Source organism: Myotis yumanensis, unplaced genomic scaffold (assembly GCF_028538775.1).
Source record: "Myotis yumanensis isolate MYYU_CA2020_CCGP unplaced genomic scaffold, mMyoYum1.0.hap1 SCAF_20, whole genome shotgun sequence".
NCBI lineage: Eukaryota > Metazoa > Chordata > Mammalia > Chiroptera > Vespertilionidae > Myotis > Myotis yumanensis.
The window spans coordinates 12,152,240-12,177,475 of NW_027223771.1; the positions used below are offsets into that span (position 1 = coordinate 12,152,240).

A 25,236-nucleotide genomic window follows, 5' to 3' on the forward strand; every position below is an offset into this window, starting at 1 on the left:
CCAGTGTTAAGGGGATGGATCTCATGATGTCGCAGGCCCAGCCAGATGTGATGTAACTTCCTGTAATTCGAGTCTGTAATAAACAGCTTTCAGAGCTGGGTCTCTCTGTGCCTGTCCCTCCAGAGGGCAGACTCTCTCCCTCTGTCCCTGGAGTCAGAGGGCAGACACCACACCCAGCCCAAGCTTTTCATCTATTCTATGTCTGTCTTTCATTATTCTTTAAACCCGAAAGAGCCTCCTAACTTGCTCGAACCGGTTCAAGTCTCCCCCTCCGTGTGGGATGCGGAGAAGAGACCACAGCCCCAGCACGCCCACCATACTAATTTATGACTAGCTTATCCTAAAAGAAAAATAAATAACAGCCAATAGCTTTTATAGAATACACAATAGATATATTAGTTCTTCTAATGCAACAGGGAACTGTTTCAAGGCCAATGTGAGACATTGAAACCAAATAAAAACTGAGCTTCCTTATAAAAACGTTATTGTTCCCAATAATTACAGATCACAAGATAGTTGCTGCTCATTACTTACATATGGCTAAATAAATTCCAGTAACTAGCTATGGGATTAGCTCTCCAATGCTTGATAATTTACCTTATTTGTTTCAGGGATTTTGAGGTTTGGCCGTTCTGCCTTGTTTCACAAAGTACATTGGCCTCACTGTATTGCCCTTTTCCCATGTCTTCTGCTAAGCTCAGGATGAGCCCAAAGGACTAAAGTAGCATCCTGGATATTTGGTTAACATGCCCCAAAGCTGTGTGCTTTAGGGATAAATCTCCAATAAAATATGTTTCAAGGGTATTTCAAGGATGAACCAACTTCCAGGAACTCTTCACATTTTGCCATTCTTGGAAAAAGATATCCTCAATGCCTAAAAGTGATCATTTCCCAATTGTACTAATTTCTAGGAATAACCATACAGAGCCTTATCTGCAAATAGTAATATTGTTGGACTTGGAAGATACCAAGGTCCCTCTGTTTAAAATCCTCCCTGTGTCCCAATCAAGAGTGACTCTATTCTTAGTGTTTTTCTAAATATTTACTGTCCCCTGCAATTCATTTGCCTTGTGTGCTGACTGTCTTTTAGCCACGCCAGTCTTTAAACTTGCAGATAATTTATATAATCTACCAGATGACTCTTATGGTTTATGAACATTCTGAAGTTACAAGAAAAAAATACTTGCTTATACTTGCGAATACACCTTAGTTCCCAATATTTCAGAAGCAATATTCTAAAAGACCGCAAGATGGGGGTATTCCTGCATACAAGCAAATTCTCAAAGCAGTGCACTGAGCTCCCAAGTTTCAAGTTCTGCTTTGTTGTTTGTTTGTGTGTCTTTCTAAAATTTCTTTATTGATTAAGTTATTACATATGTGTCCTTATCCCCACATTTCCCTCCCCATCCTCCCCACTCAGGCCCTCACCCCCCTGTTGTCTGTGTCCATTGGTGAGGCCTACATGCATGCAAATAAGTCCTTTGGTTGATGTCTCCCTCTTACCCCCACCCTCCCCTACCTTCCCTTTGAGGTTTGATGGTCAGATAGATGTTTCTCTGTCTCTGGATCTGTTTTTGTTCATCAGTTTATGTTGTTCATCATATGTGCCACAGTTCCTGGTGGTCTAGTGGTTAGGATTCGGCGCTCTCAAGTTCTGCTTTGACCAATAAGGTAGTCATTGCCCACATGTGGCTAATTTAGAATGAAGTAAAAGGAGAAATCACGCTCCTAAGTTACACTAACCACCTATCAAGAGCTCAATAGCCACATGTGGCTACTGGCTACTCTGCTGAGCAGTGCAAAATAGAACAGTTCTATTCTCACAGGATTTTCTAGTAATTTTAAAATTAGTTTTCTTTAATTTAAAAAACGAAGAAAGTTTTAGAAAGTGCTGATTCTTCCTATTATTCATAACGCTGAACAAGTGGAAAAAACTGAAATGTCCAGTGATAGAATTTTGGTTATCTGAATTGTGATTTAAACATATGCTGGAATAATACAAAGCTATTAAAATAGTCTTTTATTAGAATGTGGGGGAAGGTTTATGGTATAATTTTAAGAACAAGAGGAAGCAAAAAGTATGTATACATATATTTTTATAAATACATATATATACACATTTGAAAATATAATTCCAAATTTGGTAATTTTATACTGTATACACACACACACACACACACGCACACACACACACACACACATATATGTATATGAAACAAAGGAAAAAGATCATACTATTATCTGGTAGCTGAGGGATGTGAAATTATGGAGCATTTTATGTTCTTCTTTCAACATGCCTTTATTTTTTATCTTTTTCCAATATCACGGAGAAAAAAAATCAATAGAAGAAGAAACTATAAAAAGAATGTAGAATTTTTTGAACTTTTGCAAAAGCCAAAATAAGTTTCAGAAGATTCAGTAATTCACTCAAAAAAAAAAAACTAAAATTTTTTTCGATTTATATAAAGTTTTGTATATCTGCTCAAGCATCTGCATAATTCTCGTCACTAAGGCAGTTGTCAAGGCAAGTGTCATTCGTAGGATGCTCCCATGTCTACAGAGCAGCTGAGCGGTCTCTGGATTCTCTCTGTAGCTACACCTGTCTAAACGCTGAGCCCAGTGTAGCATTCATTCATTTATTGGGAAACAGATCTGTCAAACGTTTTCTGTGCTCGAATTGTTCTGAATGAGAGTCTCTTCTGTGTCCCTATTGCTAGTCCTTAACCGTAAACATTCTTTTCCCACTGGTGCTTTTGGAAATTGGTTGAAATTCATGAAGGCACCAGTATGTGTCTTAGGAACGGAAGCTCCGACTCTCCATCAGGGAGGACGAGGAAACTCCTGGACACAGGAGGCAGCTTGTTGTGGGGGAGCCGACTTGGCTGGATTTGGAGCCCCACCAATTCTGGCCTCCTGTCTTCAGTTCTCTGCTTTCTAAAATGGGAGGCACATGGGGACCATTGTGGGATAAGAACAATACATGTAACGTGCCTGACTTATGGGAGAAAGCTAGGTTTTTTTAGTTCTTATTATGCAGATGTTTATTTAACAAAATAATCCATTTTTCCCTGTTACCAACCATTTTGAATACTGTGAGATTTTACACTGTCTGGCCAGGTGTCAGGCTGTGTTTAACATTTGTGTAGCTGGAAGTGTCAGAGGCTCCGACTTCCTCTGAAGTCTGGGCTTTTGTTTTCCCTGCTGCCTTCAGATTACCCTAAGAATTCCTTCTCAGATAGGGTTGGCTTCATGCCATGGCGATTAGTTGGCATGCAGTCATAGTCCAGAGGGCTGGAGAGTGTCACACCCAGGAACAATGGTAAGATTTCTGGGAGGAGGTGGGAAATGCATGGTTTTCTTTACTAAAATGAGAGGAGAGACTGTGAAAGGTGAGATGGATCAAATTTGAAAAGAGCACCTAAAAGAAAAGGAGAATTTGAAAATTAATTTTCTCAAATACTTTGTATACACTTACATACTCTTGAAAAGTCTTTAGGTGCCCTGTTTTTCAATGTTGTCGAATTTTCCATCAGGGAAGGTCTGCATGGATAGGAAGTAGCAGCAACGCCTTCTGAGCTCTGGTAACTGTGGGAACAAATAAAGAGACTGAGGACAGAGAACTGCAGATGCCTCTAATTCCCTCCTCTGCAGCCAGGACTCTCAGAGGGGAGAGGGGGACACGCAGACACTGGGGTTACTATTGGAGGGCTGAAGACTGCTCCCCTGAGATTAGCGGGGCAGACTGGGAGCCCCCAGGAAGGATGCTGCATGTCCTCACTCTCTCTGGGTGAGTAGAACTCCAGAGGTAAACTTGGAGTAGGACCCCAGGCATGGACCCAGGCTACCTACTCCCTGAGAGACAATAGGAGATACAAAGATTCTGCCCCTGTTGCCATAACAACAAAATAGCTCCGCCTCCAGTCCCATATAACACCAATGGAAAAGGTACTGGGTTCATTTAAAGACAGGATTCAGTTCATGAGGCTGAACTCAGATATTAAATTGCGCTAAATATTTTCTTTTGCTCCTCTCCCCTCTATCCTCTGGTGGGGAACTCAAGAGAAAGTTCATTTAGAAATAAATGAATAAGCTGTGTTTCCTCTGCACATTTAACACACTGAGCACATTTGCCACTTTGATCCTTACTTATCCTTAGTCATACAAAACTGTAACTATATCTGGCATTTCTTCTTAAACGTTTTTCTTCTTAAACGGTTTTCTTCCTCGCTACAATGTGCAAAGGACATTTCTTATTATAAACCTGGTGCTGTGATTTCAGCTATTGTATTTCTGAGAAATAAGCTGAGCTTCCTTTCACCAGATACTGTCCAGGGATCTTGTGAAAATAGCATAAAGGTTCTTGGGAGGAGAGAACACTTCCTAGTATCTAGTGATAAAAGTAAACTTCCGAATTTGTATATATTTCTTAAAAAGAAACCTTCAAAAGTAATTGCTGAATTGCCACTCAGCACTGGGGACACTTTGGTCCTAGCACAGGCCTAGGCACTTACTGAGAAAGTCAGTTCTAGAAATGTCTGTAAAATAAACATTTGGCAAATGAATGAACAAAGAAGCAAAGAAACACTGATAGAGAAGATGTTCCACTCTGCTGATTTAAAGTTTGTATTCAAAAGGAGGTTTGAGGCTTCCTGCCGTGTTTTTTAGCTTCTTTGGATTTTTAAGAGGCAGGACCTTTGAAGTCTAATGGGAGAAAGACAAGAAAGTGCTGAGTTCAGAACCATGGGCAGTGGGAATATCGGGGAAGCTCAGACCAGTCATTTCATCTCCCTGAACCAGTTTCAATCTGCAAAACAAGTAATGCGTGTTTTTTAAAAAGATATTTTTATTTATTAAATCCATTGGTGTGACATTGGTCAACATGAACATATAGGTTTCAGGTGTGGGTTTCTATGTTACAGGATCTGTATATTGCACCCTGTGCCCAACGCAGGAAGCAACACCAGGCTGGTGAACAGGAGATGAGGTGTAAAGGCGAACCATAGGTCAACAGGCCACCAGAGGCCAGAGGGCTGGCCTGTGAAGGACCAGGGACAGGAGCAACACCCTGGGGTGAACCTGGTCTGCAGTCAGAACCCTCTCCTCCCCGAGGCAGTTCACAAAGCAGCTCCTGCATTTCTGAATAAAAAATTGAGACACAGGTTTTGACAAAAAAATTAATAATAAGATATTTAAAAATTTTCTGAATTCATGTGGGATGTCCTAAAGTGGATTAAGATATCATATGTATGTACCTGTTAATGAATCAGGTTTATTACAAATATAAAATATATGAAATCTGAAAAGAGATCCTTGCGCAGGAATTCACTCAGCAAGTGTGTGCTGTCTACCTGGGTCTCAGGGGCGGGGCCTTCACAGGTCACCTTTCAGGCACTGAGAGGGACTGAGAGACAGACAGGTGAACAAGAACCAAGAAAACACTTTATTTCAGAAGATAGGAAGAGCCATGAAGAAAACAGACTGAGCTTACATGACTAGGGAGCCACAGGGACACAAAGGATTTCTGTTGGTGCCCTGACCTGACCTTAAACGCAGTGGTTCACAGGACAAAGTGTGGGATCTCAGGTGCTGTGGGTCAGAAACCCGAGGCGGTTCATTGGGTTGCCCTCCTCCCAGGAGGCTTCCGGGAGGGGGGGTCAGGCTCCTGCTCAAGGGGAGGTGCCAGAACCCATTCCTTATGGGACAGTTCCCTTCTGTGTCCCTGCCAATGGCACTCCCAGCTTCCTGGGGGCTCCCAAACATGGTGGCCTTTGATCCTTTCCTCCAGCCTCAAAGCCAGCAACTCAAGTGGATTCCCTCCCAGGCTTCTCTGACCCACCCTCCCACCCAGTTTTCACTGTCAAGAACACCTGGTTATGGAGGGTCAGGACATCGGGGTGAGCCACATCTCCTGTGCTTTCTGTAGAGGCCTGGGGTGTGTTGGTGTCAATAATGTTTATTCACTGATTTTAAACAACAAGAACACAAGAAAGCTGGAGAGGTTGGCCCACATGGCTGACCTGGCAGGGTTGCTAGGTTACTTCTATGACCTGTCTTACTTTTCTGACCTCTGTTAGTACTGTGACCTAATGCCAGGTGTACCCCTTAGGTCTGGATGGGGGCTCCCCAGTAGGGTGACTCCCCAGCAGGCTCAGGGAAGGGGTCTCCAATATATTTAAACTCAGACATGGCTGTTGAGATAGACCTAGCCCCATGGAGACCTGGGGAAGCCACCCCCAAAGGAGAGGCAGTGCCCCAGGGCGAGGAGAGCCAGGCTGAATGGGAACAGCAGAAGGCAGGGGGCACATACAGGGCCCTAGTGTGGGTTGAAATTACTGCCACAGCATGAAGGCTTTTAGGCACCAGAATAGGGGGATATGATTTATATTTTTTAAAGATCACTGGGTGATTTGACATTTGAAATGATATTTGACATGTGTCCCGAGAGTCCGGGAGGATTTGGGCAGAAGAAGATGGTGGATGTGCTTCTGGTGAAGACAGTGGACACAGCCTCGAGGCAGGACAGATGAACACTGGGGACCGGAGCACATGCCTCGCAGAGCCTGTGAGTGATGGGACAGGGCAGGGAAACAGAAGACCCTGCATGGAGGGGACAGGGCAGGGGGAAGGGGACCTTCCATGGAGAAGGCAGAGCAGGGGAGGCAATTACCCCTCCATGGAGGGGGCAGGGCAGGGAGGAGAGGGGACCCTCCATCGAGGGGTCAGTGCAAGAAGGAGAGGGAACCCTCAATGGAGGAGACAAGGGTGGGAGAAGAGGGGACCCTCCATTGAGGGGACAAGGCTGGGAGAAGAGGGGACTCTCCATTGACGGGACAGGGCAGGGAGCAGAGGGGACCCTCCATGGAGGGCATGGGTCAGGGAGAAGAAGGGACCCTCCATGGAGGGAAGACTGTACGGTGATGGGGACCCTCAATGGACGGGACAGGACTGGGAGAAGTGGGGACTTTCCATGGAGGTCATGGGTCACGGAGGAAAAGGGACCCCCCATGGAGGGGGGACTGTAGGGGGAAGGAAACCCTCCATGGGGGCACAGGGTAGGAGGAGTGGGGATCCTCCATGGAGGGGATGGGTCAAGAAGGGGAAGGTTCCCTCCATGGATAGGAAGGGCAGGGAGGAAAAGGGACCCACCATGGAGGGGAGACAGTAGGGGGATGTGAACCCTCCATGGAGGGGACAGGTATAGAGGAGAGGGGGCCCTCCATGGAGGGGAAGGGCAGGGAGGAGATGGGACCCTACATGGAGGGACAGGTAGGCAGTAGAGGGGAACTCCATGAAGGGGACAAGGCTGATAGGAGAGGGGACTCTCCATGAAGGGGACAGGGCCAGGAGGAGAGGGGACCCTCCATGGAGGGCATGGGTCAGGGAGGAGAAGGGACCCTCCATGGAGAGGGGACTGTAGAAGGATGGGGATCCCTTATGGAGGGGATAGCAGCGAGGAGAGGAGACCCTCTATGGATGGGACGGGTCAGGGAAAAGAGAGGACCCTCCATGGAGGGGCCAGGGCAGGGAGGAAAAGGGACCCTCCATGGAGGGGCACTGTAGGGGGATGGAAACCCTCCATGGAGGGGACAGGGCAGGGAGGAAAAGGGACCCTCAATAAAGGGGACAGTTGAGGGAGGAGAAGGATCCCTCCATGGAGAGGAAGAGCAGGGAGGAGAAGGGACCTCCATGGTAAAGAAGGGCACGGAGGAGATGGGACCCTCCATGGAAGGGAAGGTTAGTGGGAATGGGTACTCTATATGGAGAGGGAAGTGCAGGGGGTGTGGGGAACAGGGAACTCTCCATTCATGGGGCAGGGCAGTGGGGATGGGCAACACAGGACCTTCCATGAATTGGCCGGTCAGGGAGGAGAGGGGACTCTCCATGGAGGAGTGAGGGCAGAGAAAGTGGGGACCCTCATTTGCGGGGATTGGGCAGGGAGTAGAGGGTACCCTCCAGGGAGGGGGCAGGACAGTGGGGACAGGGAACACTCCATAAAGGCTAGAGGACAGGTGGGGCAGGGAACCCTCCATAGAGGCGGCAGGGCGGGGTGGGGACAGGGAACCCTCCATGGAGGGGACAGGGCAGGAAGGAGAGGGAACCATCCATGGAGGGGGCAGGGCAGGAAGGAGAGGGAACACTCCATGGAGGGGACAGGGCAGGAAGGAGAGGGGACCCTCCATGGAGGGGACAGGGCAGGAAGGAGAAGGGACCCTCCATGGAGGGGACAGGGCAGGAAGGAGAGGGAACACTCCATGGAGGGGACAGGGCAGGAAGGAGAGGGAACACTCCATGGAGGGGACAGGGCAGGAAGGAGAGGGGACCCTCCTTGGAGAGGACAAGGCAGGAAGGAGCAGGGACTCTCTATAGAGGGTGGAGGGCAGGGGAAGAGGGAAACTTTCATGGAGGGGACAGGGCAGGGAGAAAAGGGGACCCTCCATGGATGAGGTAGAACATGGAGTAGAAGGGACTCTCCATACAGGGTGGAGGGCAGCAGACAGAGAAACTTTCATGGAGGGGCAGAGCAGGGGGACATAGAACCCTCCTGGGAGGGGAAAGTGCAAGGGGACAGAGAACCTACAGGCAGGGGGACAGGACAGTGTGGACAGGGAACCCTTCAGAAAGGAGTTAGAGCTGGGGGACAGGGAACTACACTTGGAGGGAGAGACGGAATAGTGGGTACAGAAACCCCTCCATGCAGTGGGGAGGGCAGGAGTAAAGGAAACCCCAATTAAAGAGGGGCAGGGCAGGGAGGAGAGGGGAGACCAGGAACCCTCTATGGGGAGGGAGCAGGGTAATTGGACAGGGAACCCCATGCAGGGGGAGGGCAGGAGAAAGGGAAACCTCACTTTGAGAGAGCAGGGCAGGGAGGAGACAGATCTATCCATTTTGGAGCAGGGCTGGGGAACAGGGATCCCAACTATAGGGGGAGGGGCATGGAGGAGAAGGTACCCTCCATGGACGGGGCATGGCAGGGGAGTAGAGAACCCCACGTTGAGTGGGAGTGGCAGGGAGGAGAAGGCACCCTCCATGGAGGGGGCAGGGCAGGGGGACAGAGAACCTCACTTGTATGGGGCAAGCAGTGGGGAAAGGGAACCCCGGTTTGAGGGAGAAGGGCAGGGAGGAGACAGAAACCTACATGGAGGGACAGGTCATACAGGAGAGGGAACAGAGAATCCTTCATGGAGGGGAGAGACTGGGGGGATAGGGAACCCTACTTTGAGACAGCAAGGATTTTGGCACATGTCCTTAAATAGATGGCAGGGCAGCGGGGAGAGGGCATCCTCCATGGAAGTAGGAGAGCAGGGAGGACAAAGGACCCCACATAGTCTGAGCAGGATAGTGGGGTGAGGGCACCATCCATGGAGGGGCCAGGGAAGGGGGGACATGGGAGTCGAGATAGGTAACAGGGGAAACAGACCCTCCTTGGAGAGTCCCCTGTTTCCCCACGGTGGGGCCCTTGTTCCCCAGCCCTGCCCCTTCGCAGCATTCCCTGTCCTACCTGTCCATCGGCCCCTCCCATGGTCCCCTACCCCCGCTGCCCTGCCTTCTCATGGAGGGGCCGCCGTCTACCCTGCTCTGACCACGCTGTGGTTGGTGCCCTTATCCCTCTGCCTTTCCCTCCATGGAGGGTCTTCTGTTTCCCTGCCCTGACCCCTCACTCACAGGCATCTGAGGGGCATATGCTCTGGTCTCTCCAGTGTTCGTCTCTCCTGCCTCCAGGCTGCGTGTCAACTCTCTGTACCTGAAGCACATTCTCATCTTCTTCATCTGTCTACATCCTACCCTTGCTCTCAAGACACATCTCAAATATCATTTCAAATGTCAAATCACAAACAGGGAAGGGAGGTGGGGAGTGGGGGGTGGGGGGTAGGAGGTGAGGGTGGGTGGTGTGGGGTGTGGGATGTAGGGTGGTGGGTGGGGGGTAGCATTGGGGAGTAAGAGTGGGAGGTAGGGGTGAGGGATAGTGGTGGGGGATGGGAGCTGGTGGGTGGGGGGTCGGGGTGGCAGGTTGGGGCAGTGGGTGTGGAGTGCGGTGAGGCAGATGGGGGCTGGATGTGTGGGGTGTGGGGTATGAGGTGGCAGGTGGGGGCTAGGGGAGTGGAGTTTATGGTGGCAGGTGGGGGTGGCATGTGGGGAGTGGGGCGAACGGTTGGTGGGTGAGTGGTGGGGGAGGGAGAAGAGGGCATAGGGAGGATAAATGATGATGGAAGGAGACTTGACTTGGAGGCAGTGAACACACAATACAATATACTGATAATGCATTATAGAATTGCACGCCTGACCTATGCAATTTTATTAATGAATGTCACCCAAATAAGGTTGATTAAAAATAAAGAAAAGGTGGGTCTTTTGAGGTTGCTTAGGTTATGAGGGTGGACCCCGCATGAATAGGATTAATACCCTTTTCAAAGATATCCTATTCTAAGCTTATCAGGAGATGACTTTATATGTTATATAAATGTCTAACCACTATTTTGTACACTTGAAACTAATATTGAATGTCATCCCTAATTGAAAAAAAATAAATTAGTAAAACATTTTTTAATACAAATAAAAATGAAAATCAGAGTGATCTTTAAAAAATATAAATCAGATCATTTCACTCTGTGCCTAAAAGCCTTAAGCGCTCCAGCAGGGGTCAGCTCTCCAGACAGAATCATGCCTGTGAGGGTGTTACACCGCTGGGAGAGGAACGCCTTGTCTTCTTCCTCCAGTTGCTCCCTTCACTGCTCTGGTGACGCGTGGCACTGGTGCAAGGCAGTATTGTGCTTCCTTGAGAGTGAGCTAAGCAGCACTTTGGCTGCTCAGTTGTTGTGTGGGAGCAGACACAGGAAAAATAAATTTAAGCCTTAAAGGTTCTAACAGCATTTCAACCCACCAAACGGACCTCTATCCTCCCTTCCCTACACTCCAGCCAGCCTGGCTCATCCAGCCGTGAAGAAAGAAGGCAGGGATAGTGCTGCTCAGGAAGCCCATGAGCGTGCATGTGGTCAGAAGTCTGGAGAGAGCTCCAGTTCTCTTAGGATAGAAATGGAGGGATGAATCTGCTGAAATCAGCCACCCATGAGGGGACTCTACTTTTCACTACTTGAGGAAGACATCACACCTGCATGATCCGCCATGCTCTTGCTCCCCTGTGGCATCCCAGGGGACCCACCACAGGAAGCAGCTCTCTGGCCTCTGAGAATGCACAGACCCTCTGCAAAGCCCTTCAGCTCACACGGCTGATCTCAGACTACAGATCCCAGACATCTTCATCCTGGGAAGCAGCCTCTTTTGACTTTTTCATTCCCCTCCTACAAACAATGCTAGGTCTGTGTCTTCTGTACACTGCTCAAAGATGTGTGAGGACCCAGTGGGTGGCAGCTGGACCTGGTATACAATGGGGAATTTGCTGAGTGACCTCACACCCAACACTGACACTGAGCTTGAACCTGCATTAATCTGGTGAACACCACTCACCTCTACCTGGGGACTCCCTGAGAACCTACCTTATGTAACTTGAGTGCTTCCAGAGACTCTTTCATTAACTGAGACTCACAGGTACCCAGCAGATGGAGGCAGACAGAGAGGCAGAATGGGGTGTGCTCTGGGACTTTTGCTGACCTGTCCCCAGGCTCAATGCTAGTAAAAGCCAGCTTTGGTGCTCTGCTTGGACCTTCCGGTGCTCACTCAGCCTCAGCAGAGGCTGTCACAAATTGTGAATTGCTTTGTAGATCCAAATAGATTGCCCTGCGCAAGTCACATAAAGCATCTGACATTGTTCAGCACCAGAGTCCCTCCCAGGAAGCCCCAGGACCAACAAGCCCAGTGGCCAGCTTCAGAGCACATCAGAGCAGGATACAATTAGCCTTACAAGAGGCATATCCAAAGAGAGATCTAGGCAGGCACCATAACCTGCTGAGATGAATTGCGCTCCACCTGGTCAACACCTGTCAGCAGCTCATACACTACACTGTAGGCAGGGTAACTATGGTCCCAGCCAACTAGCCTGAGCATCGACTCAACACATGCATGAGCCAATAGCCATCATGAATCAACTACCACAGGAAGGTTCACATCACACACAGGGCACATCCCTGGAGCACTCAACTCAGGTGATCAAGAAGCCCTTGCCACTGGGTTCCACAGGACATCTACTACACAAAGCCACACTACCAAGACCTGGATTTTAATACAAAGAAACAAACACACAGAGGCAGCCAAAATGCAAAGAAATATGCCCCGAATTTAAGAACAGGAGACACACCCAGAAAAAATGCTAAACAAAGTGAAGGCAAGCAATATTCCAGATACAGCATGTTTAAAAAAAGTGGTTGTAAGGATGTTAATAGAAGTTCGGCAAAGAGTGGATGAAATCAGTGGGACTTGAAAACTGGCAGTAGGCATGACAAAGAACATTTAAGCCATATAAAAGATCCCGTCAGAAATAAAGAGTACAATCTCTGAAATGAAGAATACACTACAGAAAATAGTTGAATGAAGCAGAGAATCAAATTAGTGATTTGGAAGACAAGGTCAGAGAAGACAAAAGCATCAAAAAGAAAACTTTAAAAATGAGGACTGTTTAAGAGACTTTTGGGACAATAGGAAACATGAACAACATCCACTTTATAGGAGTACAAGGAGAAAAGAGAGATTCAGGGACTACAGCCTATTAAAAGAAATAATGACAGAACACTTCCCTAACCTGGTGAAGGAAGAGACACACAAGTCCAGGAAGCCCAGAGTCCCAAAGAAGATGAACCCAAAAAGGCCCGCCACCAGGACACATCATAATTAAAAGGACAAAGATAAAAGACAGGACATTTTAAAAGCAACAAGATAAAAATGGTCAGTTACCTAAAAGGGAGGTCCCATAAGATTGTCGGCTTATTTCTCTACAGAAACATACCATGCCAGTAGGGATTGGCACAAAATATTCAAAGTAATGAAAAGCCTAGGACTTTCAACCAAGACTACTCTACTCAGCAAGGCTATCATTTAAAATTGATGGAGAAATAAAGAGCTTCCCGACAAGAAACAGAAAAAGAGGTGTATTACCACCAAACCATTAGTATAAGAACTATCAAGAAGGAATCAAAGGGAATCAGAGTTAAAAGAACAAAACATATCTATGAATAATCACTTTAAATGTAAGTGGCTTAACTGCTGCAATTAAAAGACATGGCAGCTGAATCGATAAGCAGACAATAACCATATATATGCAGTCAACAAGAGACCTACCTCAGAATGAAAGATATACAGACAAAAAGCAAGGAGATGGCAAAAGATATTTCATGCAAATACAAATAGAAAAAAAAAGCTGGGGAGGTAATACCTATAGCAGACAAAATAGACTTTAAAACAAAGACTATAGCCCTAACTGGTTTGGCTCAGTGGATAGAACGTCGGCCTGCAGACTGAAGGATCCCGGGTTCGATTCCCGTCAAGGGCATGTACCTTGGTTGCAGGCACATCCCCAGTAGGGGCTGTGCAGAAGGCAACTGATCTGATGTTTCTAACTCTCTGGCCTTCTCCCCTCCTCTCTGTGAGAAACCAATGGAAAATGTTTAAAAACAACAACAACAACAACAAAGGCTATATTGATCGATAAGGAAGGCTACCACATAATGATAAAGAGAGCAATCCAACAAGAGGATTTAACCCTTGCAAACATGTGTTTCCACAACATAAGAGCAAGTAAATGTGTAACCTAAATCCTGATGTACATAAATGGAGAGGTCAACAATAAGAGAGTCATAGTAGGGGATTTTCACACCCCCTTGGCATCAATGGCTGGATCTTCCACACAGAAAATGAAGAAGGAAAGAGTGGCCTTAAATAGCACACTAGATCAAATGGATTTAATTGGTATCTTCAGAGCATTTCACCCTGAAGCAATAGAATATACATTCTTTTTAAGTGGACGTTCCACATTATTCAGATAGACCACATGTTAGGGCACAAAAACAGTCTCAGTAAATTTAAGAAGATTGAAATCATATCAGGAAACTTTTCTGATCATAACTGGATATAACTAGAAGTCAAATAGAAAAAAACTGATCTACAATTGATCTATTACTGAATTGTACACACCTAAAACCACCCTGCCCCGATAAATTTATTAACAGAGAAATAAAATCAATGAAAAGCAAAATATATATAAATCGGGAGATACATGGTGGTGAGAATTGCTGTCAATATACTTAATGTATACTTAACTGTGGTTAAAACTCTAAATCTCATATTTATTTGACCACAATAAAAATGAGTAATTATAGGATTTAAAAGAAAGAAAAAACTGTAAAACAGAGAAAGTCTTGGAGGCTAATTAACATGTTACTACACAATGAGTGGTTAACAATGAGATCAAGGAAATAGTGAAATAATACCTTAAAACACATGGAAATGAGAGCACAACAATCCTAACTCTATGGAGCACAGCATAAGCAATCCTAAGAGGGAAATTCATAACATTACAGGCCTACCTCCAGAAAGAAGAAAAATCTGAAATACATCATCTAACTTTACACTTAGAGAAACTAGTGCAAAAGAAAAACAAAGATACCACAAGTAAGAAGAATAAAGGAAATAATAAATATCAGAGTAGAAATAAACAAAACAGTAAAAAACAAGAGATCAATGAAGCACCAGCGATTGTGAGTCAGTGGTTAGAGCTATGGTCCATGCACCAAAGCATCATGGGAATAATTCCCAGTCAAGGGCACATACCTGGATTTCAGATTCACCCCAGACCTCTGTTGAGGGGGGTGTGTGTGAGACAACCATTTGATGTGTGTGTCTCACATTGATGTCTCTCTCTCTTTCTATTTCCCCTCCCTCAGCCCTTCCCTCCCTTACTCCATCTTCTCTAAAAAAAAAAAAAAAAAAAAAATTCATTGGAAAATATATCCTTGGTGAGGATTAAAAGAAAAAATAACTTCTCAACCAACGCAGGTGATGGACTGGATAGTTTCACAGTGCATTTCATCAAACAGTCAGAGAAGAACTAGTACCTGTTCTCTTCAACCTCCTCCAAAACACTCAAGGCAAGGGAAGACTCCCAAGCTCATTTTATGAGTCCAGCATTATCCTAATTCCCAAATCAGAATAAGACTTTACAAAGAAAGAAAATGATAGGCCGATATCCCTGATGAATGTAGATGCTAAAATCCTCAACAAAATATGGGCAAACTGGATCCAGTAATATATTCAAAAGATGACACAACCATGATGAAGTGGGATTTATTCCAGGGATGCAACTTTGGTACAGTTTCTGCTCATAAACAACATGATACAGCATAAACAAAATAAAGAATAAAAATCACATGGATATAACAATAGATCCAGAAAGAGCAGTCAACAAAACACAGCACCTATTCATTGTAACAACTCTCAGCAAAGGGTGAATGGAATGAATACACGTCAACATAATATCATGTAGAAAGAAAGAAAGAAAAAAGAAGGCAGGAAGAAAGAAAGAAAGAAAGAAAGAAAGAAAGAAAGAAAGAAAGAAAGAAAGAAAGAGAAAGAAAGAAAGAAAGAAAGAAAAAGAAAGAAAGAAGAAAGAAGAAAGAAGTAAGAAAGGAAAAGAGAGAAAGAAGAAAGAAAATGAAAGAAAGGAAGGATGGAAGGAAGATGTTGAAGAAGATACAAATATGTCAAAGCATAAATGATGTTCTAAGATAGGAAGAATTAACAACATTGAAATGTCCAATGACGTACTTCAGAGAGCGACTACAAATATCAGAAATATTTATATGGATGTACAAAAAAAAACCCCAACACATAAACAAATACAAACACACACACACACACACCACACCCACACACACAACAAAAACAAATAAAAGAAAACCAAACCAATAGCCACAGTAATCATGAGAAAGAAGAACAAAGTTGGAGGAATCATGCTACCTGATATCAAACTATACTACAAGGCAATAGTAAGAAATATAGTACGGAACAGAATAAAAAGCCCAGTCTTCGACTGGGCAACAGCACATATACTAAAGTTGGAATGATACAGACGAGATTGGCATGGTCCCTGCGCAAGGGTGACACACAAATTCCTGAAGCATTCCATATTTCCTAGGCTGGGGGCGGGACTAGGGCTGGGGGGGTGAGAGACAGGCTGGCCTGGCTGGGTGGGCTGGAGATGGGCAGGACTCGGGCTGGGGGGGAGGGAGAAGGGCGGGACACGGTATGGGGGGGAGGGGGACGGGCGGGACACCGGCTGGGGGGGGAGGGAGAAGGGCGGGACTGGGCTGGGGGGGAGGGAGAAGGGCGGGACTCGGGCTGGTGGGGAGGGAGAAGGGCGGGACTGGGCTGGGGGGGAGGGAGAAGGGCGGGGCACCGGCTGGGGGGGGAGGGAGACGGGCGGGCCTGGGCAGGGGGGGGAGGGAGACCGGCGGGACCCGGCTGGGGGGGGGGGGGAAGGGCGGGACTGGGCTGGGGGGGGAGGGAGATGGGCGGGCCTGGGCTGGGTGGGAGGGAGATGGGCGGGACTGGGCTGGGGGGGGAGGGAGACGGGCGGGACTGGACTGGGTGGGAGGGAGATGGGCGCCACTTCGGGGTTGGGGCGCGGCAGTTCGGCGGGACTCGCGCTGCGGGGGACTGAGATGGGTGGGACTGGGCTGGGGGGGGAGGGAGACGGGCGGGAAAGAGTTGGGGGGGGAGGGAGACGGGCAGGACAGGGTTGGGGGGGAGGGAGACGGGCGGGACCGGGCTGGGGGGGGAGGGAGACGGGCGGGACCGGGCTGGGGGGGGAGGGAGACGGGCGGGACCGGGCTGGGGGGGGAGGGAGACGGGCGGGACCGGGCTGCGCGAGGAGGGAGACGGGCGGGACCGGGCTGGGGGGGGGAGGGAGACGGGCGGGATTGGGCTGGGGGGGGAGGGAGATGGGCGGGACCGGGCTGGGGGGGGAGGGAGAAGGGCTGGACCGGGCTGGGGGGTGAGGGAGACGGGCGGGAAGGGCTGGGGGGGAGGGAGAAGGGCGGGACCGGGCTGGGGGGGGAGGGAGACGGGCGGGACTGGACTGGGTGGGAGGGAGATGGGCGCCACTTCGGGGTTGGGGCGCGGCAGTTCGGCGGGACTCGCACTGCGGGGGACGGAGATGGGCGGGACTGGGTTGGGGGGGGAGGGAGACGGGCGGGACCGGGCTGGGGGGGGAGGGAGACGGGCGGGACCGGGCTGGGGGGGAAGGGAGAAGGGCGGGACCGGGCTGGGGGGGGAGGGAGACAGGCGGGACCGGGCTGGGGGCGGAGGGAGACGGGCGGGACCGGACTGGGGGGGAAGGGAGAAGGGCGGGACCGGGCTGGGTGGGGAGGGAGACGGGCGGGACCGGGCTGGGGGGGGAGGGAGACGGGTGGGACCGGGCTGGGGGGGGAGGGAGACGGGCGGGACCGGGCTGGGGGGGGAGGGAGACGGGTGGGACCGGGCTGGGGGGGGAGGGAGACGGGCGGGACCGGGCTGGGTGGGGAGGGAGACGGGCGGGACCGGGCTGGGGGGGGAGGGAGACGGGCGGGACCGGGCTGGGGGGGGAGGGAGATGGGCGGGCCTGGGCTGGGTGGGAGGGAGATGGGCGGGACTCGGCTGGGGGGGGAGGGAGACGGGCGGGACCGGGCTGGGTGGGGAGGGAGACGGGCGGGACCGGGCTGGGGGGGGAGGGAGACGGGCGGGACCGGGCTGGGGGGGGGAGGGAGACGGGCGGGACCGGGCTGGGTGGGGAGGGAGACGGGCGGGACCGGGCTGGGGGGGGAGGGAGACGGGCGGGGACCGGGCTGGGGGGGGAGGGAGACGGGTGGGACCGGGCTGGGGGGGGAGGGAGACGGGCGGGACCGGGCTGGGTGGGGAGGGAGACGGGCGGGACCGGGCTGGGGGGGGAGGGAGACGGGCGGGACCGGGCTGGGGGGGGAGGGAGATGGGCGGGCCTGGGCTGGGTGGGAGGGAGATGGGCGGGACTCGGCTGGGGGGGGAGGGAGACGGGCGGGACTGGACTGGGTGGGAGGGAGATGGGCGCCACTTCGGGGTTGGGGCGCGGCAGTTCGGCGGGACTGGGCTGGGGGGGAGGGAGACGGGCGGGACAGGGCTGGGGGGGGAGGGAGACGGGCGGGACCGGGCTGGGGGGGGGAGGGAGACGGGCGGGACCGGGCTGGGTGGGGAGGGAGACGGGCGGGACCGGGCTGGGGGGGGAGGGAGATGGGCGGGCCTGGGCTGGGTGGGAGGGAGATGGGCGGGACTCGGCTGTGGGGGGAGGGAGACGGGCGGGACTGGACTGGGTGGGAGGGAGATGGGCGCCACTTCGGTGTTGGGGCGCGGCAGTTCGGCGGGACTCGCGCTGCGGGGGACGGAGATGGGTGGGACTGGGCTGGGGGGGGAGGGAGACGGGCGGGAAAGAGTTGGGGGGGGAGGGAGACGGGCGGGACCGGGCTGGGGGGGGAGGGAGATGGGCGGGACCGGGCTGGGGGGGGAGGGAGACGGGCGGGATTGGGCTGGGGGGGGAGGGAGACGGGCGGGAAGGGCTGGGGGGGGAGGGAGAAGGGCGGGACCGGGCTGAGGGGGGAGGGAGACGGGCGGGACTCTACTGGGTGGGAGGGAGATGGGCGCCACTTCGGGGTTGGGGCGCGGCAGTTCGGCGGGACTCGCACTGCGGGGGTCGGAGATGGGCGGGACTGGGTTGGGGGGGAGGGAGACGGGCGGGACAGGGTTCGGGGGGGAGGGAGACGGGCGGGACCGGGCTGGGGGGGGAGGGAGACGGGCGGGACCGGGCTGGGGGGGAAGGGAGAAGGGCGGGACCTGGCTGGGGGGGGGAGGGAGACGGGCGGGACCCGGGCTGGGGGGGGAGGGAGAAGGGCGGGACCGGGCTGGGGGGGGAGGGAGACGGGCGGGACCGGGCTGTGGGGGGAGGGAGAAGGGCGGGACCGGGCTGGGGGGGGAGGGAGAAGGGCGGTACCGGGCTGGGGGGAGAGGGAGACGGGCGGGACTGGGCTGTGGGGGGAGGGAGACGGGCGGGGACCGGGCTGGGGGGGGAAGGAGACGGGCGCGACAGGGTTGGGGGGGGAGGGAGACGGGCGGGGACCGGGCTGGGGGGGGAGGGAGACGGGCGGGACCGGGCTGGGGGGGAGGGAGAAGGGCGGGACGGGGCTCGGGGGTGAGGGAGACGGGCGGGACCAGGCTGGGGGGGGAGGGAGACGGGCGGGTCTGGGCTGGGGGGGGAGGGAGACGGGCGGGACGGGGCTGGGGGGGGAGGGAGAAGGGCGGGACGGGGCTCGGGGGTGAGGGAGACGGGCGGGACCAGGCTGGGGGGGGAGGGAGACGGGCGGGTCTGGGCTGGGGGGGGAGGGAGACGGGCGGGACGGGGCTGGGGGGGGAGGGAGAAGGGCGGGACGGGGCTCGGGGGTGAGGGAGACGGGCGGGACAAGGCTGGGCGGGGAGGGAGATGGGCGGGACCGGGCTTGGGGGGGATGGAGAGGGGCTGGACTGTGCTGGGGGGGGAGGGAGACTGGCGGGACTAGGTCTTGGGGGAGAGGGAGATGGGCGGGGACCGGGCTGGGGGGGGAGGGAGACTGGCGGGACTAGGTCTTGGGGGGAGGGCGGTGTTGGGACTTGGGCTGCTGGTGGCAGGAGATGGGCAGGACTTGCGCTGTGGTGTTGGGACATGTGCTGGCTGAGGGGAGACTAGGGTCAATTAATATTTGACGAAGGACACAAGAACATACAATGTTGTAGGATAGATTACTCAATAAATGCTGTTGGGAAAATTAGAAATGTAGAAAAATAAATGAATGCAGATTACCTTCTTACACCACATTGAAGAATAAACTCAGAATGGATGAAAGACTTAAAATGAGATTTGAAAATGTACAAATTCTAGAAGAAAGTAAAGGCTATAAATTTTCATAGAAAAACTTAACAAATGGGACTACATCACTTTATAATATTGTTGCACAGCAAAGGAAATCATCAACAAAATGAAAAGACACCCCTCAGAATGGGGGAACATATTTGCCAAGGATACATGTGATAAGGGCTAAATATACCAAATTCATGAAGAACTTCAAAACTCAATATCAGAAAAAATTAAACAATCCAATTTAAAAATGAGCAAAGAACCTCAATAGACACTTTTCCGACGAGGATCTGCACATGAGTATTACACAAATAAAATATGCTGAGCATCACTAATCGTCACAGAAATAGAAATTAAAATCACAGTGAGGCATGACCTCACATCTGTCAGGATGGCCGTCATCAATAAATCAATAAACATCAAGTGCTGGTGAATATGTGGAGAAAAGGGAACTCTCGTGTACTCTTGGGAAGAATGCAGATTGGTGCAACCACTGTGAAAAGCAGTATGAAGTTCCCTCAAAAATTACAAATAGACCTAACATTTCCACTTCTGAGAATATATCTGCAGAAACCTGAAACACTGATTGGAAAGGATATATGCAATGCTACGTTCACTGCCGCATTATTTATAATAGTGAAGATTTCACCGCAGCCCAAGGGCCCAGCAGCAGATGAGTGGAGAAGAAGCTGTGGTACATTAACACAACAGAATACTACTCACCCACACACAGAGAAAGAAAATGAAGGAAATCTTACCTTTTACAACAGCGTGGACGGAGCTGGTGAGTATTATGCTAAGTGAAGTGAAGTAAGCCAGTCAGAGAATTACAAGTTCCTTATGGTTTCACTTATATGTGGAATCTAATGAACAAAATAAACTACAATCAAAATAGACACAGGCTCATAGATACAGAAAACTGACTGACAACTCTCAGAGGGGAGGGAGGTTGGGAAACTAGGGGAATAAGGTGAAGGGATTAAGCAAAGAAAAGACTTATAGACACAGACAGCATTTTGGTGATTATCAGAGTGAGAGGGGTGTGGGTAGAAGAGGGTTTAGAAAGGATAAATTGTGATGGAAGGAGACCTGACCTGGGAGCGGGGGGGGTGGGTGGGGGGAGGGCGGTGAGACATAATTCAACATTCAGATGATGTACTATAGAACTGTGTATCTGAAAGGTACATGATTTCATTACCAATCTCACCCCGATATATTCAATTTAGAAAAATAGGACATTGTGACACACGCTACAACCTGGATGGAGCCTGAGTGACTCAATGAAATAAGCCAATCACAAAAGGACAAATGCTGTGAGATCCCACTCACATGACGTCCCTAGAGCCATCAGAGTCATAGAGACAGAGGTAAGATGGAGGGTATCATTATTGGGGGAGTGGATGCAGAGTTGTTGTTTAGTGGGGACAGAGCTTCAGTTGGAGAAGATGAGAACAGTGATGGAGATGATAGTGGTGAGGGCAGCACAACAATATGAATGTACTTACCACCATTGGACTGCGCCCTGAAATAGTTAAAACGGTAAATTTCATTGTGTATAAATTACTGTGATAAAAGTATACAAGAAATATAAGGCACTGTCCTGGGTGCAGGAGAATCTGGTAGAGCTGTTGTCTATTTGCCCTACATGGGTGGTTGGGCCACTGTCAATATCCTGGTTGTGAGATTTTTATAAGATATTATTGAGGGAAACCGGGTCAGATTCCATGGGCCACCTCTGCATTATCTCTTACAAATAAGGTGAATCTACAATTATATTTTTTAAAGGTTAAAAAACAAAAGGGGCGACCCAGATTTCGTTGTTTTGCCCCACAGAATCTGGTCCAGCAGGTCCAGTTGGGGTCAGGGCTGAGTATAAGGAATTACCCACAGGAACTGGTGGTCAGTGGGATTGAGGGCCACCATCCAGACCAGTGACCTACACAGCTAAGTTTTCCTCCCATCACGGAGCTTCCACAGCCTTTAGGACAGCTGCTGTGTCTCAGCCGCTTCTAAGGCGATCACTAGGGGGAAGAGCTCCTTCACTGTACCACCTGGTTTCTTAAAGGAGCTTCAAACCTTTTAAGCATCTCACAAAACACAACATGGGCAGCGCAATCCTCCCACAGTGACCCCCTGCTTCATTAAACCACATTCACCAAGTGACAAGGATAGGCCTATGGTGCCATTTCAGGAACGCTGGGCCAGGGTCTTGTCGACAGAGCAGATTCACTTCTCGGTGTCTTGTTTGTGACCTGGGCCCAGGGCCCAGGAGTGACGCCACCCAAGGACAAGGATCAAGAAAGGCAGCACTGTCGTTGAAAGCACGTGCCTTTTAATCATCTACAGATCTCAACTGCAGAAAAGACACCTATGCTCTGCTAAAGGTCAGGAAAATAAATAATTTTTCTCTTTGTACTCGACAGAGTGGTGCTTAAAATTAAGGTAAAAATAATACCCTGTCTTCATATGCTCTCTCCTTCCAGAGATGGCTCCAATTTTCCTGTCAACCTGATTGCGAGATGGAAGAAGTAATGCTGGTGAGTGAAATCAACACATCCCATTTTGAAGGGGTTAAACGAAGATGAGAGACAGACTGTCACTCACTAAAGGTTTGATACTTTACTCTGTGGTCAAGTAGGGAGTTTCTAATTGTCCATCACAACCTGTATCATTAGGGTAATGATGTAGGGCTTCCATGAAGGCCTTTTCATTATCTGTACCACATAAAATCTTGCTCTTTTTGGTCCATGATGTGGGCCAGGGGGCCACCAAAGCTCATCCTCTCCACACAGTGACTCAGGGCTCCAGGGCTCCCCTGGCTTGTGGATTCAGCTGGCAATGAGCACAGATGAGTGGTGTCAAGATGGCCTGGGAGCAGCCACTCATGGCTGTCCTTGCCTCTGGCCAGACCTCACTCACATGGTGAGAGAGGCTCAGAAATGCAGAACAGCACAAACTCCATGCTACTTGGCACATAGGACAGCACACTCACCCTCTTGTTCCTGTACCTGTGCAGCCGGCCAACTCAGTCACCTCCAGGAAGAACATCCAGAAAGAATAATAAAATAAAAGTACCTCATGCCAATCCACATAGCACTTCAAAGGACTAAGAGTGAAATAACTCACTGTCCATGCTTTTCTACAGAAAGGCTACCTGCTGTCCAGACCCATATTCTTGCTCTTTTTTCTTCTTCTCAAAAGAATAAAACACATCATTCTGGAGCCACCGAGATGGAGCAGGTCAATGGCCAGCTGTCCACCCAGTGATGACAACCACGGTCTCAGAGAGAATAGTAACTGCGGACTCCACAGAGAGCAGCAGTGGGCTGAGTGGGGAGAGAAGTGAGAACTTGAGCTGATTTGCCTTGAAGGCAGTGAGTCTTAGCCCTGCTCTGTGAGCAGGACGGGAATGACTCAGAGAGGCCTGGACCAGGGGCCTGTCGGAGTCAGAGTGGGGGCTTCCCTGGACCCTTCCCCCTTCTCTTCTGACTGGGTCTAAAGCCATGGCCTGTGTATAAGCCCCTCAAATGCTGAGGAAAAGCCCATCTCTGGCGAGAACCTGGGAAAATGGGGCCCTGGACTCCAAAGTATTGGGGGGAATCCTGCTTAGTTTTTTCTTCTTTTTCTCTTGCCAGTTTTCCCTGAAAGCCATCCTGTAATATGAAGCTTCCACACAGCTCGTGGGGGGAGAGGAGTCTAAGGTTCTGAGAGAACCAGAGCTTCTAGCAGAAGAACTGGGAAGGTGGCTGAGATTCAGGGGGAGAGGAGCCATGCGTGAGCTGGACCCGCACAGAGCACACCCCAGAGGCCAGCATAGGCTCTGTGCATGCTGATGCTGAGATCACCACCAGACCCGCGGAGACAAAAGTGAGGTCCGAACTTTATAGGCCCCACAGCCTCACACAGTGGGCTCTCACCTCTGCCACTCAGTGGTGGGAAGACGGACTGGGGAGCTTGTCCAGTAGGGGCAGCACATCCATCCCCAGCCTCATGTGAACTCTGGAGGGAGAAAGGAACTGCATGTGAACAGGCACAAGGTTCAAGTGCAAGAGGCCAGGGCAGTAGAGCCCCAGCCTGCAGACACACCACATCCTGCACTTAGTTCCAAGTACAAGCTCTTTTTTGCAATAGTAACAATTGTAGGTTTGACTTTGAAGAAAAAAAAACACCTCAAATTACATTAGAGATTTCAATTTTTGTTTGTCACATCTTCGATGGATGTTATCTGAACCCAATGTGGTAATCATTTCACAATGTATGCAAATCAAACCCTTGTGATGTCTGCCTTAAACTTTTACAGTGGTGTATATCAATTATTTCTCAATAAAGCTGTGAGAAATAAACACTACCTTAATAAATGGGGGGAAAAGTGATTATAGATATAGTGAAATGCATACACCATAAATGAAAACAAATCAGGATACACATGTAATAAATAATATCATCTTGCCCGAAAGGTGTGCTCAGTGGTTGAGCATTGATCTATGAACCAGGAAGTCATGCATGGAGTCCCCCTCAGGGCTCATGCCCTGGTTGTGGGCTCCATTCCCAGTAGGGGGCATGTAGGATGCAGATGATGAATGATTCTATCTCAACACTGATGTTAATATCTCTCTCTCCCTCTCCCTTCCTCTCTGAAGTCAATACAACATATATTTTTTTATTTTTTTAAATTATTATTAATATATTTTTTTATTGATTAAGATATTACATATGTGTCCTTATACCCACGTTAACCCCTAACTTCCCCCCTCAGCTCATACCCTCAGCTCCCCATTGTCCGTGTCCATTGGTTAGACCTATATGCTTGCATGTAAGTCCTTTGGTTGATCTTTCCCCCTCACCCCTACCCTCCCCTACCTTCCCTCCAAGGCCTGACAGTCCAATCAATGCCTCTCCGTCTCTGGATCAGTCCTTGTTCATCAGTTTATGTTGTTCATTATATTCCACGAATGAGTGAGATCATGTGGTATTTATCCTTCTCTGACTGGCTTATTTCACTTAGCATAATACTCTCTAGTTCCATCCATGCTGTGGAAAATGGTAAGAGTTCCTTTTTCTCCTTCCTCTTCTTAAAGAATACCTTTCTTTTTTTTGATAATTAAATTTTTATTGTTCAGATTATTACATTTGTTACTCTTTCCCCCCCCCATAACTCCCCTCCTCCCAGTTCCCACCCCACCCTCCGCCCTCACTCCCCACCCACTGTCCTCATCCATAGGTGCATGATTTTTGTCCAGTCTCTTCCCGCATCTCCCACAACCCTTTCCCCCACAAGCATAGTCAGTCCATTCCCTTTCTATGTCCCTGATTCTATTATAAACACAGTTCATTCTGTTCATCAGATTATTTATTCACTTGATTCTTAGATTCACTTGTTGATAGATGTGTATTTGTTGTTC

The 25,236-nt window shown here is 50.0% G+C and overlaps 1 protein-coding gene and 2 non-coding genes across 3 annotated transcripts in view; 2 read left to right on the top strand and 1 right to left on the bottom strand.

Annotated features, from left to right (window-relative positions):
- LOC138998469 (zinc finger protein 211-like) overlaps positions 1–25,236 on the bottom strand; it is a 232,099-nt gene that overhangs the window by 107,562 nt on the left and 99,301 nt on the right. The window lies entirely within an intron of this gene.
- On the top strand, positions 10,629–10,831 carry LOC138998729 (small nucleolar RNA SNORA74). Its single transcript, XR_011469231.1, has one exon. It is a non-coding gene; the product is annotated as a small nucleolar RNA SNORA74 (small nucleolar RNA).
- LOC138998714 (U6 spliceosomal RNA) lies at positions 15,966–16,075 on the top strand. Its single transcript, XR_011469220.1, has one exon. It is a non-coding gene; the product is annotated as a U6 spliceosomal RNA (small nuclear RNA).